Genomic DNA, 11,958 nt, shown 5'->3' on the forward strand with positions numbered 1-11,958 from the left:
TTTGCAGCCGAAGATACAGAAGCTCTATACAGCCAGCAAAAAGATCAGGAACTGACTGTGGCTCAGATCATAAACTCTTCATTGCCAAATTCAGACTTAAGGTGAAGAAAGTAGGGAAAATCACTAGACCATTAAGATATGATCTCAATCAAATCCCTTAAGATTACACAGTGAAAGTGACAAACAGATTCAAGGGATTAGATTTGATCGACAGAGTGCTTGCAGAACTATGGACGGAGGTTCATAGCACTGTACAAGAGACAATGATCAAAACCATCCCCAAGAAGAAGTGATGCAAAAAGTTAGAATGTTTGTCTAATGAGGCATTACAAACAGCTGACAAAAGAAGAGAAGTGAAAGGCAAAAGAGAAAAGGAAAGATAAATCCATCTGAATGCAGGGTTCCAAAGACAAGCAAGGAGAGATAAGAAAGCCTTCCTAAGTGATCAATGCAAAGAAATAGAGGAAAGCAATAGAATGAGAAAGATTAGGGATCTCTTCAAGAAAATTAGAGATACCAAGGGAACATTTGTTGCAAAGATGGGCACAATAAAGGACATAAATGGTATGGACCTAACAGAAGCAGAAGTTATTAAGAAGAAGTGGTAAGAATACAGAAGAACTATACAAAAAAGATCTTAATAACCTAGATAACCACGATTGTGTGATCACTCCATAGAGCCAGACATCCTGGAGTGTGAAGTCAAGTGGGCCTTAGGAAGCATCACTAGGGATAAAGGTAGTGGAGGTGATGGAATTCCAGCCAAACCATTTCAGATCCTAAAAGATGCTGCTGTGAAAGTGCTGCACTCAATATGCCAGCAAATTTGGAAAACTCAGCAGTGGCATCACGACTGGAAAAGGTCAGTTTTCATTCCATACCAAAGAAAGGCAATGCCAAAGAATGCTCAAACTACCGCACAATTACACTAATCTCACACACTAGCAAAGCAATGCTCAAAATTCTCCAAGCTAGGCTTCAACAGTACATGAACCAAGAACTTCCAGATGTATAAGCTGGATTTAGCAAAGGCAGAGGAACCAGAGATCAAATTGTCAACATCCATTGGATCATAGAAAAAGCAAGAGAATTCCAGAAAAAATCTAGTCTGCTTCACTGACTACGCTAAAGCTTTGACTATGTGAGTGATGGGTGAAAGTTGCTCAGTCGTGTCCAACTGTTTGCGACCCCATGTACTATACAGTCCATGAAATTCTCCAGGCCAGAATACTGGAGTGGGTAGCCTTTTCCCTCTCCAGGGGATCTTCTCAACCCAGGGATCAAACCCAGGTCTCCCACATTGCAGGCAGATTCTTTACCAGCTGAGCCACAAGTGAAGCCCCTTTGACTGTGCAGATCACAACAAACTGTGGAAAATTCTTAAAGAGATGGGAATACCAGACCATCTTACCTGCCTCCTGAGAAACATCTCTATGTAGGTCAGGAAGCAACAGTTAGAATTAGACATGGAACAATGGACTGGTTCCAAGTTGGGAAAAGAGTACTTCAAGGCTATATATTGTTACCCTGTTTATTTAACTTATATGCAGAGCACATCATGTTAAATGCTGGACTGGATGTAGCGCAATTTGGAATCAAGTTTGCCAGGAGAAATATCAATAACCTCGGATATGCAGATGACACCACCCTTATGGCAGAAAGTGAAGAGGAACTAAAAAGAGCCTCTTGATGAACGTGGAAGAGGAAGAGTGGAAAAGCTGTTAAAACGCAACATTCAAAAAATGAAGATCATGGAATCTGATCCCATAACTTCATGGCAAATAGATGAGGAAACAATGGAAACAATGACAGACTTTATTTTCTTGGGCTCCAAAATCACTGCAGATGGTGACTGCAGCCATGAAATTAAAAGACACTTGCTCCTTGGAAAAAAGCTATGACCAACCTAGATAGCATATTAAAACGCAGAGATGTTACTTTGCTGACAAAGGTCCATATAATCAAAGCTATGGTTTTTCCAGTAGTCATGCAGGGATGTGAGAGTTGGACCATAAAGAAAGCTGAGCACTGAAGAATTGATGCTTCTGAACTGTGGTGTTGAAGAAGAGTCAAGCGTCTCTTGGACAACAAGGAGATCAAGCCAGTTCATCCTAAAGGAAATCAATCCTGAATATTCATTGCAAGGACTGATGCTGAAGCTCCAATACTTTAGCCACCTGATGTGAAGAACTGACTCATTGGAAAAGATCCTGATAAAGACTGAGGGCAGGAGGAGAAGGGGACAACAGAGGATGAGATGGTTGGACAGCATCACCAACTTGATGGACATGAGTGTGAGCCAGTTCTGGGAGTTGGTGACGGACAGGAAGCCTGGCATGTTGCAGTCCATAGTGTTGCAAAGAGTTGGACATGACTGAGCAACTGAACTGAACTGAATCTTTAGGGAAAGAAAAACCTCAGTCATCTAAGGACACAATCAGCTTTAAAAAAAGACAGTGCTTTTTTGGGAGTATGTTTGACATTTTCCACATATTTCAAGAAGGTCCTATACAGATCTAAATTTGTAGCAGATGGAGAAGCAGCAGGTGTGAACTCAGCAAATACACCAGAGACAAGATTCCAAACTAGGCCAGCTACTTAAGGCCTTTCACATTCGGGGTTAGGGAATGGATATACTTCAGAAAAAATACAAAATTGTGTGTGTATGTGTAATGCATTAAAAATTATGAGTGTTTTTCTATATGACATGCCATAGATATAAATCCTAAAACAGGGAAAAAAACAAGGGAAAACAAAGGTAAGAGACACAAAAACATAAAGAAGAAAGGTATCTCTGTCTATTGTACAACTAACGCAATATTTATTGTGCTTTTAGCCATAGCAATATGCTTCTCTAAAGGCAAATTCTTTTTTATTTCAACAACCTCAACCCAAAAACTTGTTTTGCCAGTTTCTTTGAAATTATTTTTATTTTTTTTAATGGTCAAAGATTCCATCAGTTTATGTTTTTTAAATTTATTTATTTATTATTATTATTATTATTTTTTTTTTTTTACTTTACAATATTGTATTGGTTTTGCCATACATCAACATGCATCCGCCACGGGTATACACGTGTTCCCAATCCTGAATAAAAACATACTGACTTTTGAAATCAGAATCTGTCAGTTTAAAGTTTCAGGTCAACCACTTTCTAGCTATGTGACCCTAGGAAATAGCTTTGTATCTCTGAAAATTAGATGTAAATTAGAAATAATGGTATTTAGTATACTTCATTAAAAAGATCAAATGAACTCTAACTAAATCACTCTTTATTACATATAGTATTTCTTCATTTCTTCTCTTCAATGTTGTAAGAAAAAGTCAAGTTTTTAGGAGTAAGGTGTAATAGAATTAAAACAATATAAATATTATTTGAATAAATATACAATCCAATAAATATACATTTGGGATTAAATGTAGTAATTCCTTATTCTACTATGAGGAATACTATAAAAAGAGGAGGAAAAAAAAAGCAAACAAGCAAACAAAACCTTGACCCATAAAAACTTAGGACAAAATAAACCAAAGGAAAAACATCTGAAATAAAGTTTTCGAGTTTATTAATAAAGAAATAACTTTTCCTGTTTATGTTTGACAGAAAACAACAAACTTCTGTAAAGCAATTATTCTTCAATTAAAAAATAAATATATTTTTAAAAAAATAACTTCTTGTATTTTGGAGATCTGAAAATTCCAAAAAGGCTTCTGATTTAATAAAAATATACATAAGCAAAGAAACTTAAATTGCAAATGAAAATCTACTTATTTACCTACACAATCCTAACTTGCATAGAAAAAAAAGAAAATAATAGAAAAAATTATTAAAAATATATCTGGCATAGACTTCACACTAACCAAATACATTATGCATTGTGTACTCGGACTATAATAAAGCTCAGAATGTTTTACAGACTTGAACTTCTGAATATTATGCTTCTGAATATGCATAATACAAATGGAGTAAGGAAATTGTATCTCTGAACTTAATCCACTAAAGGAAAGCATTTACAATTTTATATTGTAAATGCTGTATTTCAGAATATATAAAAAGGGGACAAAAATATCAACCTTGACTTCCTTGCTCCAGGTTCTCTGATAATGTCTATATCTTTCCTCTTGAAGGTGATTTAAGAGGGTCATGACAAGGACAAAAGGCACATATCGCACTGAGTAAATGTCAGTAGTAAAAGTTTTGAACACATACCATGAAGAATGCTTCATGGTGCATGTGTGAGCGCAAAGTCTTTTCAGTCGTGTTCAGCTCCTTGTGACTCTATGGACCGTAGTCCACCAGGCTCCTCTGTCCGTGAGATTCTCCAGGCAGGAACACTGGAGTGGGTTGCCATGCCCTCTTCATGGTAGCAGTACCCAAAGAGGAGCTTAATTTGTGAGTGAAGCAGAAGGTTCACATTTCCTTAACATGGTCCCAGTGGTGACTTTTAGCAATCACCCTTAAATAATATGCAAAATTTTGAACATTATGTAAAATTTAATGTCCATATGTCTATATATCTTTCTTTGGCTAAAAACATTTATAGCCTTCATCCATTTCTAAACTGAGTATGACTCAGAAGAGGTTAAATAAACTAAAGAATAATACTCTATAATTACTAGACATCTCAAACTCACAAAAATCTTATTTCCATCAAATGTATTCCAGGAAAGACTAGTTTCTAGTAAGTTAAATAGATATAAAAAAATGTGATAGATAAACTTCTCTACAGCAGTACTTTTCAGAGTCATTAAAATTTTAGCATTTTATCTAATATTTTCAATTTATCAATATTATTTTTTTTTTCATTTCTATGAGTGTAACATTATAGGCAGTGTTTCCAAAACTCAGTGAAACTTCTAGTGGAAGCATTTCCAGCTCCACTGTTTTAAGGAAAACACTTGGGGGAATGATGATTTAAGAGCTCACTTCCTGACCAAATATTCAGTGATAGATACCCAAGTGAGGATGTTAGAATTTAATTCAAATCAACTAATTTTAGTCAGTTACATGGGCTTCACTACTCTCTAGTGAATAATAACAAGAGTTATGCACAACTGGGTAAGTTTACTGGTAGGTCTCAACTGGATGAATAATTCTTTGCATATTCTTCAATCATGTGGGCAAATTATCTTCAAAAAATGTAATGCCGGGCTCTGCTGCCCCAGGATCCTTACTACTTCCTCTCTAGCTAGTCAGCAGGTATATTGAAAAAACAAACAAAAACATAAGAACCATAAAAGACAGGGAAGAAAAGAAAAAAAGAGAAAATGTCTTAGCTAAAGCTCATGGAATTATAGTCACTGGTGAAATTCTGTAAAATGTATAAAGTAAAGCGAAGAACAATATTTTATTTGTATGATTACCAGGATTTGAAATAGAATTCATTATAAATCTATGTCAAAACAAACTAATAAAAACCAAAAAGAAAGAATCAAACATTCCCACAATTAAACGAGTATAGGAGAATCCCATGGGCGGAGGAGCCTGGTAGGCTGCAGTCCATGGGGTCTCTAAGAGTCGGACACGACTGAGCAACTTCACTTTCACTTTCACTTTTCACTTTCATTGCATTGGAGAAGGAAATGGCAACCCACTCCAGTGTTCTTGCCTGGAGAATCCCAGGGACGGGGGAGCCTGGTGGGCTGTCGTCTATAGGGTCGCACAGAGTCAGACATGACTGAAGTGACTTAGCAGCAACAGCAGCAGTGAATCTAGTTGTCATACTTCCTAAGCCTCATTCTTTGTATCTGCTTCTCCTGTTGCAGAGACCATATGGATTGATGTTCCTTATGAGTGAATCAGAAACACATTTTATTTGCACCAGAATCACAGCTGTGGCCTAAAGAAAGAAAATAATGCTGTGGGTCATCCTCTCCCTTCCTATCTACTATATCAGCTGTTCAATTATCTCCACTGTCTCCATTTAAGCTGACAACTGGTATTTTTCTTTCATTCCCTCTGTTCGCACTACTGTTTCATAGCTTCTGGGTTCTCCTCTAGGTGCACCATCTTGGCTTTCCCTGCCTCTGTTCTTCATTAGCTTCCCAGAGAGGTATATCTTCACTCAATAATATTGATGGAGCATCCATGATGAGCATGAGACCGAATATATGCATTTGGGAAGACGTGTTTCACAATTGAGAGACGCTGATAATCACACAAGGGAACAAAGGACAAAAATAGTTGCTACTTTATCTGCCAAGAATAAGCTGAATTTTTGATAAGTGGCTTTTGTGTGTGTGTGTAGTAAATGAGATAGGGGATCACTTATTTGATTCCTCATTAGGGAATGACATTCTGATATTACAAAAAGGTTGCTTTGGATGCTGATATTACTTATTTGTAAAATGGCAAGAAGTGCACATTTTAAAAAGAATTACAAATATTTTTAGAGAATCTGTGTTACTAAAAAATGCTCTGTTAGACCTGTAACATTATTTAAAATGCTAAGATAATTTTTATTACACTGTGTCCTTTAAAACTACCCTTTACACTGCTATCATTAGAATACTGAATTATCAAAAAATTAAGGCAATGTACTGAGCACTAGAAATATGCTCTCTAGGAACATAGTTATCCAAAAATACAATAACTGAATTTTTAAAAATTAATCAATTTTGACTGATTACCTTCTGCATATTTAGATTAAGGACTTTTTTCAACAATATTCAGAGAACTACAATATTAAAGATAGATTTTCTAATATATATCCTTGAAATTTTGTTTCATTATGGTTAATGCAAATGTTCTAACTTGAGTACAGATTTTCAGAGAAAAATGTTTATCATACATTTGTTAATAGGCAGGAGAAATGTAAAATGGGATTAATACTTACAATGTGAAAACAAATATATATGTGTGATAAGGACAATATATGGTTGAATTGCATCTGGTTGCAAGTAACAGATGACAAGTGGATCTAAACAGGTAAACACAGTCTTTGGAAGATACTGGCACATCTCACAGAAGCTCAGCTAGAGCTGAATAACTGGATCTCAGGTAAATATCAGAGCAGGTACCAGCCGCTGGGGTTCACAGGGCTCTGGGGAACTGCCACTAATAAAACTCAACTACCAGAAGCTCCCAACCTCTGTGTCTCTCAGTTTACCTTTCTAAATTCCTGGGATCATGTAATGGCCACTGGTGAGGTGTCCACCTCTGACCCAGTCAGCCACAGCAGATGAAGCAGGTCACACAGCACAGCCAGAACTGGTGGAGACCCATCCCTTCTGTATCAGGGACAGTTTCCAAAGGAGGAGAATGGTTGCCAGCTAGATACTAACCAAAAAGCTATTTCCTACAGCCAAAGAGAAAAAGAGAGTGATCACTGACCTAGTTAAATTTTAATGATTATCAAAGTTGATGATTGTACATTTAAAAATATTTGTTCACCAGTTATGAGCAGGTTATTTCCCATTTAGGTGATACAACTAAAACATGTGCTCAGCCTTCCTTTGTAAAACAGAGAGAAGCGTGACAAAATACATCCAAATTATTTAATATAAGTAAATACTTAAATAGGGCTTCCCAGGTGGTGCTCATGGTAAAGAAGCCGCCTGCCAATGCAGGAGATGTAAGGGACATGGGTTCAATCCCTGGGTCTGGAAGATCCCCTGGAAAAGGAAATGGCAACACACTCCAGTATTCTGCCTGGAAGATCCCATGGACAGAGGAGCCTGGCAGTCTACAGTCCATGGGGTCACAAGGTTGGCCACAACTTAGCACACACGGCTTCCTTGGTGATGCTAGTGGTAAAGAACCTGCCAGCCGATGCAAGATACATAAGAGATGTGGATTTGATCCCTGGGTCAGGAAGATCCCCAGGAGGAGGGCATGGCAACACACTCCAGTATTCTTGCCTATAGAATCCCACAGACAGAGGAGCCTGACGGGCTACAGTTCATGGGGTCACAAAGAGTCGGACGTGATCGAAGCAACTTGACATGCACACAGGCATACTTGAATAACCAAAAGACTCAGCTCAATAGACCTTAATGTTCATTTTTTTCTCTTTGCTTTTTGAATGTGAAGTGCAATCATTCAACTCTATTAAATTTTATAGAAATTGGAAAACAGTGGTATGATAAAAGAATAACAACTTTTTTATATAATAATGTATATATCAAAATTAAATGGATTATTTCTTTTTAGAAATAAGCTAGCAGTTCTTTTTGTAAATACCTTACAAGATATTAGAGACTCTGACTTTTAAAGAGTTTTACTCTGTTTACTGACTGCTTTTGGAGTCAGTAAAGAAGGTTTTTTATTTGCTCTTCAGGAAAATTAATAATCATGTATCAGTCTTACTTGCTTTACATTCAGAACTTATCAATAAATACAGCGATGATACAAGAGGCACATAAATAAGCAAAGAACAAAAGAAAATGATGAGTTCTTTAAATAATTGCATAGTTTGTACTTGTTTTTTAGCAACACAAATCAGTTACTTTTCTGCCTATTCTATATTGGCATAAGCAGTGATCGGTAGAAACTGTTGCTGATTCTTTATGATTATTGTAAGTGAGGAAAGAGCTGACTTCAGTGGCTGTTGTGAAAGACCTCTGTGGGCAAAAATAGCTCAATCTGTTTTCCCTCCTCTGATAATAACCAAGCACTTAACTCCTTTAATGAATTCCTTTTGTTGGATCATAGGAGTGGAGAATGGGAAGCAGGAAATTGCAAGATGAAGAGACAGGCTCTCATTGTCTGAGCAGCTGACTGCCTAGCTGGAGCAACATCAGTGGGGCTCAAGCAAGAACAGAAATTACAAAAAAAAAAAAAAAAACAGATCCCTTTGTACATTCAGTGGTGTGTTAGATTCAGGGCCAGATACCAGCAGTGCACAGGTGGCAAGAGCCAAGCATGGATGTCTGTGAGGAGATGAAAGCCTTGCTGTTTCGCACACTGGCAAATGACATCCAGGCAAACACCAGGAATTTTCCACAAAGCTCCATCCTTCTCATCCTCTCTCTCTTTGGGAGAGGGAAATCAGTTACACTTGAATATCTTGACCTTCACCCTCAGTTCAGTTCAGTCACTCAGTCATGTCTCTTTGCAACCCCATGGACTGCAGCAAGCCAGGCTTCCCTGTCCATCACCAATTGCAGGAGCTTGCTCAAACTCATGTCCACCGAGTCAGTGATGCCAACCAACCGTCTCATCCTCTGTCATCCCCTTCTCCTGCTCCTCTTGGACCCTCTCCACCCTCAAGGACAAAAACTAGCCAAAATGGCACCCCCTCTATGAGAGCATGCTATTCTCCCTTGAACTAGGAAGGAAAGGCAGAGGTTTCTGTGAGTATAGACAAACGAGGCTATGAAAACTGATCCATTATGTTCCACAGGTTAAGGCAACATTACCAGAATTTTGTTGGTATCCATAGTGAGTTATAATTCAGTTTTAAAATTTTATATAGGAAATGTGTATATATGTATATAAAGGTGATGACTTCTCCATGTAAGTAATATGGTTGATGCAACTAATGTTGACACAATTGGTTCTAATTTTAATCTAGAACCATAACTGAAGCTTATTTCACTACATGCAGAGAGGCTTCTGTCAAGAATAATAATGTCTGCTTCCAAAAAGCTTGAGCAAAAGCTATGGCCTGGAGCCATCTGATCAGACCCTAACACATCACACTGGCCTGATCAGGCAGATTTTTGATCAGTGATAACCACTGCAATCTGTTTCCAATAGAAAGAATCCAATTCCAGTATGTAAGCTATGAAAATTAGATGGTTCTAGTTGTACTATATTAAAAAGGAATAAATTATTGGAATTAGTGAAAATCATCACACAGTCCCTAAAAGAAATCTAATATTTACATACTTAATAAACAATTATGTTGTGCCCAACACTGAAGTAGGGGCTTGCAACTCAGTTTGAATTTTTAATGGAAAAGAAAGGTATCAAGCAAAATAGAATGAAGTTTGATGCAACTGATCATTATTACATTTTCCCCAGATGAAATGGATGAAACACCAAAAAAGGGAACTGCACGGGCTGGCTCAACACATCAGGCTTTTGGAAGGTTCAGTAGAAGCACTAATTATAAGGACAATGGAATCTGATTGCTCTTGCTAAGTGTAACTGATATATGGAGAAAGACACTGAAAAGTCAAGGGTACTTTCACAAATTAAAAGCAAAATGTGAAAGTTAGAGGTCCTCCTAGGCCACATATAAAGTAACTCTTTAGCATGTTTTCTACAGTCTAAGACAGATAAAGCAAAGGGTCTGGGCCAGTAGCTCATATCTAAAGAATACTGAAGTCTTAGTTCAGTTTATTCGCTCAGTCATGTCTGACTTTTTAACAAAAAGTCTACGTGGACTGCAGCATGCCAGGCCTCCCTATTCATCACCAACTCCTGGAGTTTACTCAAACTCATGTCCATTGAGTTCGTGATGCCATCAAGCCAAAGCTCCAGCTAAAAAGTAGTGAGACTCTGAGACATGAGGTGAGGCCATGTTGATAGAGAATAATTAAGCTTCAGATCCCCTTGAGCCCTCTGGATCTACAGGAAGTTTCCACACCTCCCTGTTACAGGGGGAATCAGAAGGTCCCAGTTTTCTCTTGCTTGAAGATAAGGCAGCAGCCTCTAGATCATACTCCTACCCAATCATAAGAACCTAGCCCTGCATTCTTTCCTAGCCCCCAGACCAAAAAGTAGCATCAAGCTGCAACAAAGCATGGCCAGTGAAGGGCTGTAACTGAAAGAAAGGAAATGGACTATATCCTGAAAAACTGCATGATTTAGCCAACATGTCCCAGCAGGAGCCTGGACATGATATAAGGAACTGGATGCTGAGAGTGCTATCCTGTGAAGTTGGACAAGGAGCATGTAGATGAACAGAAGGCTGGATATTGGAAAGTCTATTAACATAAGTGTATTCTTCCATAATACAAAATCTAATAATCTGCAAGGACGCCAGAAGATGGTGCTAATATGCTAATCAGATAGTTCTAATTTGGATGACATTTAGAAGTTTGGAGAGACCATTGGCCCAGAGTAAATGAGACAGAAATGGAATAACTGCAGGTAGTAGAAGTAGGCATCTAGATGGACATCAACATAAAGTTAGAAAATCTACCAGTTGACCATGTTCTATGCATCGAGTTAGAGGATACTTTTATCTATGAAATTAATAAATTATACTCCAGTGAGAGTGCCACTAGCATCATTAAGACACCTAATGACTTCTCATCTGTAAGCAAGGGAGAACAGAAGGAGATTCTATTACAAGTGGGTTCAAAAAACAGAATTAGGAATGTCAGAATTTCAAAATAATACAAGCTAGGAAATGGCACTTAACCATCAGAAGTTGCAATGAAGTCAATGAGCTGCAAGCTTGGAGTGGCAGATGGGGACTTGAAGCAAGGGGCACCATGGAAATGATTAGTAAAATACAGCTGCCCTGCACACACCGAGGTGGTAACCAACAAGGGCACCACTCAATCCATAAAATCAAAAGAATTTAATAAAGAAGGCTGAGGGCCTCTGCCGACAAAATATTTCCAATTCTTGCCCAGTTTCTTGACCTGAGCCTTTTGCGGATCTGAAACATATTGACTAAAGTCTTCAGGAGGAAAGACCCCACAAAACCATGCAAGTGGCCAAGCATGTAGAAAAATGATTCCCAGTCTTTCCTCAAAGAGATTTACAGCCATTCACTCAAGTAACCACATACTCACAGGATGGGGGTATGAAATATTTCCAAGAAAGTTAGACACTGATCCTGAGCTAACTTGATGTTCAAGAATGTGAAACTTATAAGTACAATATTGTTGCAGGTTGGGTCACGGGGAGTTTCCTGGGTCCCCAGAAGCACTCAATGGGCATTTCTCCAGTACCTGGTCCTAAATAGTACCATTGGTATAGATATTCTTGGTTGTCTTTAGAATTCTGTCATGTACAGATGTGAGAGTTGGACCATTAAGAAGGCTTAGCAGTGAAGAATT

This window comes from Bos indicus x Bos taurus, chromosome 6 (genome assembly GCF_003369695.1).
Source record: "Bos indicus x Bos taurus breed Angus x Brahman F1 hybrid chromosome 6, Bos_hybrid_MaternalHap_v2.0, whole genome shotgun sequence".
Lineage (NCBI taxonomy): Eukaryota > Metazoa > Chordata > Mammalia > Artiodactyla > Bovidae > Bos > Bos indicus x Bos taurus.